At 36.0% G+C, this 4,703-nt stretch overlaps 1 non-coding gene across 1 annotated transcript; it reads left to right on the top strand.

Moving 5' to 3' along the window:
- The first annotated feature begins 4,375 nt into the window (after positions 1-4,375).
- On the top strand, positions 4,376-4,479 carry LOC118007182. The gene has a single exon (XR_004678311.1). It is a non-coding gene; the product is annotated as a U6 spliceosomal RNA (small nuclear RNA).
- Positions 4,480-4,703: the final 224 nt, after the last annotated feature.

Here is a 4,703-nt window from a genome sequence, read left to right as displayed (position 1 = left end):
GAGAAAGGGGAACCCTCTTACACTGTTGGTGGGAATGCAAGTTGGTATAGCCACTTTGGAAAACAGTGTGGAGGTTCCTCAAAAATTTAAAAATAGAGCTACCCTATGACCCAGCAATTGCACTACTGCTTATTTACCCCAAAGACACAGATGTAGTGAAAAGAAGGGCCATATGCACCCCAATGTTCATAGCAGCAATGTCCGCAATAGCCAAACTGTGGAAAGAGCTGAGATGCCCTTCAACAGATGAATGGATAAAGAAGATGTGGTCCATATATACAATGGAGTATTACTCGCCATCAGAAAGGATGAATACCCAACTTTTACATCAACATGGATGGGACTGGAGGAGATTATGCTAAGTGAAATAAGTCAGGCAAAGAAAGTCAATTATCATATGGTTTCACTTATTTGTGGAACATAAGGAATAGCATGGAGGACATTAGGAGAAGGAAGGGAAAAATGCGGGGGGTGGAATTGGAGGGAGAGATGAACCATGAGAGACTATGGACTCTGAGAAACAAACTGAGGGTTTTAGGGGGGCGGGGGGAGGGGGGATTGGTTAGCCCAGTGATGGGTATTAAGAAGGGCACGTACTGCCTGGAGCACTGGGTGTTATATGAAAGCAATGGATCATGGATCACCACATCAAAAACCAATGATGTATTGTGACTAACATAACATAATAAAATAAAAAAATAAATAAAAATAGAATGTTTTCTTCCATTCAATGTGAATTTCTTCATACTGCTTTTACTTTCTGAACTTTTCACTTATAAAAATGAGGGCATACATTTTCCAATTCTAAGATTTTTGGTTTTATTATCAGTAAAATGAGGATGTTATATCCTACATCAACTCTAACTTTATTACCATAATGTACATTTTGGGAATCAATGACTACCGTAATCTTGACTAGTAGTAGAGTGTAACTGGATAGGATGGTCTCTTGAGATGTCTAGTTCTTTGATTCTGTCTTGAAAGGCTAATGTATCTCAAGAATTTTAAAGTGATAATATTCTTGGGAGTTGTTACATATATAATTTTGGATTGTTGGGCTAGTCTAATTTCCTGGTATTATGTTGACTCAGCTTAGTAAATGAAACCTTGACTCTTATTTCATCAAATAACAATTCCAATTCTTATTCTATATAATTATAACATTATCTATCTAGTTATTTATGTCTTCACCTGTCTCCAATTGTGCATAGGTTACCCTGGAGACAAATCAACATGTTTACTTCCTAATATACTTGACTATCACATAATTGCTGCTAAGAAGTGAAGAAATTTATGATAATTTCAGCTAAAGAAAAATATAATCACCAAAACATATACTTAAGATGCTCAAATTCCAACTGCAATAAAAATAATCTTCGGTGCGTAGTGTGTAGAAGAGGAAAAGTTAACAGTAACAGTAGAAAACCATTCTTGTGACAGAATTTGTAACTCTTCTCCAAGATGTTGAGTTTTTCACTCAGTCTTCTACACCTTTCCGTTTAACCAAATGTTTCTCAGCTGCTTGTTCACACTTGCTTTCTTATAATCAGGCCTAGAATCTATACTCACATCTCTGTATAAATTGTGCTCTGATATATCTAGCTCCCCACAGTAACTGATAACCTAATAAATTCCCAGAAGTTTCTAATCTAGAATTATAACAACTTCTTAGAATTTTTTTTGGTAATGACCATGATTCTGGTATTTAAATGGTTAATTATTGATGACAGAGAGCATACATTCTAGGAAAGGAATTGATTTATCTATGCGTAGCAAACATTTGTCATTTTTAGCTATCTGGTATCTTTTGTATAACTTCCCTACATCTTGATAATTTCCCATATTTTTTTTTAAAGATTTTATTTATTTATTTGAGAGAGAGAGAATGAGAGAGAGAGAGCACATGAGAGGGGGGAGGGTCAGAGGGAGAAGCAGACTCCCTGCCGAGCAGGGAGCCCGATGCGGGACTCGATCCCGGGACTCCAGGATCATGACCTGAGCCGAAGGCAGTCGCTTAACCAACTGAGCCACCCAAGCGCCCAATTTCCCATATTTTTTTTTTTTTTTTGCCTCTTTAAAGGAGAATCCAGAAAACTCACTTTTCTAGACTCCTTTGGCCATAGACTGAAAGCAGGGAATCCATATTCTGTCATTCACAATCTGTAAGACTGATTCAAAGTAAGCAACCTGAGTAGGTAGCATCCATTCTTCTGGAATGGGTGGTAGCTGGGATTTGTAGCATTTGGCTTTAGGAGGAATGTCTTTAATGGGCCAAATCTTGTGTGTGGCTGGATACACAGCCTCTCCCCTGTTTCACTAACCCATTTAATGAAACTATGATTTCCCTTGTATTCTTTAACAAATTGTGTCTCTACTTAGATTAGGCAGAATGCATTTTGTTAGTTGCAAATTTAAAATATTTGAATATTAATTTAAAATATTCAAAGATTTGGGGGTGCCTGAGTGGCTCAGTCAAACGTTCAACTCTTGGTTTTTGGGTCAGGTCATGATCTTAGGGTTGTGACATAGATCCCCATAGGGGCTCCAGGCTGGTTGGAAAGCCTGCTTAAGATTCTTTCTCTCTCCCTCTGCCCCTCCCCCCTTAGCTCGTGTGTGTGTGTGTGTGTGTGTGTGTGTGCGCATGTGCAGGCACGCGCTCTTTCTTTAAAAAAATTCAAAGATCTTTATCAAAATGCTATCCACAAAGGTTTTAAAAGTGAAAGAGTTATAATAAACATCAGACACCTCTCCTACCTTTGTTCCTTTCTAGTCCATTACCCAGACACATTTGCTTTCAACAACTTTAGTTGATTTGTCTGATATTTCCCCCCTCCTCCATATACAAATTATACATACATGTAACTTTTTCTTTATCATATGTAGATAGTACCTATTGATTATATATTTCTCTTTTATATTCACCTCTCTTCCCTTCCTCTATCTTCCCAATATCTTTGTAAAACATTTGCTTAAATCATCGGTCAGTTTTACCATGTAGATATTGTGTATTAACAGATGAGGTAGATATTATTATACTTTATCTTTTTTCAGTCTTTCGCTTACTTAGAGTTAATTGCTTTGCTCCCATCTTTTTCGTTTGATCTTCAATATACCTTTTCAATCTACCTCTGTCGGATCTCTCAAATACTCATTACTATCTTTTCAAATGTTCAAAAAGTCTGATCATTTGGAGATTTTACCCCTCTGCCTGTTTCAGTCTGTACTAGCTGCTTTCTAGACTAAGGCGTGGCTGTCCTGGTGGGTCTCCACTTTTTGGCTTTCTTGTTTTGGATCCCCTACTTTAGGCACCAGTCTACCTTTTTCTTGTTTTACCACCACATTTTACCAAGCACATCCTGCAGTGGCTTCCTGAAAATGCCACATGGGATTCAGAGTCCCTGCACTTTTGTACATTTTGTATTCACTCCTCATGCATCAACATTTGAGTTAATATTGAATATTTTTCCCATAGCATTTTTCTATGAGCAGCACTTCTCTTTTTAATATGAAATAATTTTCTCTTGTGTTTTAATTCATTCGATGCAAATTAATTATTAACTCATGGCCATTACTAAAGTGAATATAGCTGGCATATGCATTTTTAGGTGGGCATTTTCATATCTGAATATATTTTGCCACCACTAAAAGAAACTAAATACATTACAGTGTGAACTTTGTGAAATATTTTATATATCATCAAAATAATGTGAACAATGTGCATTTATCACTTTTTGGTTATCTTCTTCAAGACCCAAGAATATTTGGTGAACTGTAAAGAATAATTGGACTTATGACTTGATATCTGTTGCCAGTTGGAAGAATTAGACCTCTGCTTTACATATTATCATTTCTAACACAGTCTACTGGATAAATGCTAAGATTCACAGGTGTATGATGATTTTTTTGTGCTGTTGTTTACTACCATAAATCCTGGCTTCTCCCATTAATACAAAGACCTTTTGAAATCGAAAGTCCAAAAACATGAACTTTAAGATTTTAACATTAAGATAAAAAAATGATGTAAAAAATGTTAAGTACAATATAAAAGGTGGTTTCTATGAAAGTCAGCTTAAGCCCTCTAGAAAATTCTGGGCCAAGCTATAAAAGCATCTCTATGAAAAATAGCAACCCTGAAGTCTCTAAATATTTTATTTTTAGATAATGCATCACTTTTGTATTCTGACATAACCTTATGCAGTATTGTCCACACAGGAGGCGCTCAATAAATAATGGTATGTGGAATAAATGAATGAGAGATGTAGTAAATGTTTAAATAAGAAAATTCAGAATTTTTTTCAGTGGAACCTGTGTAATTATGTAAATTCTGCCTTAATGGTAAATTAGGAAGTTTCAGTATCTAAAAATTTCACTTTCCTGCTCTCTCTGGCAGCACATATACTAAATTGGACCAATACTGAGCAGATTAGCATGGCCCTGCACAAGTATGACACGTAAGAATTTCACTTTCTCCTCCTCCATTTTCTTCTCAATGTTTTACTCGGGCACCAAATTACATGTCTTGTCACCATCTCTGCCACTTGATTGTTAACTTTAGGAGAATTAGGTCTGTGATTAATTTACTTTTGTCTTTACCTCAGCAGCTACTGTTTTACTTTATACACAGAAGGTGTTCAATCAGTATCTGTAGGGTTAATTTATTAAGTGAATCTTTGATTGACTATCTACCAAGTTCAACAGTATGA

Source organism: Mirounga leonina, unplaced genomic scaffold, assembly GCF_011800145.1.
Source record: "Mirounga leonina isolate KUSES-001 unplaced genomic scaffold, KU_Mleo_1.0 Mir_115, whole genome shotgun sequence".
NCBI lineage: Eukaryota > Metazoa > Chordata > Mammalia > Carnivora > Phocidae > Mirounga > Mirounga leonina.
This window is presented reverse-complemented; position numbering and strand designations above follow the sequence as displayed.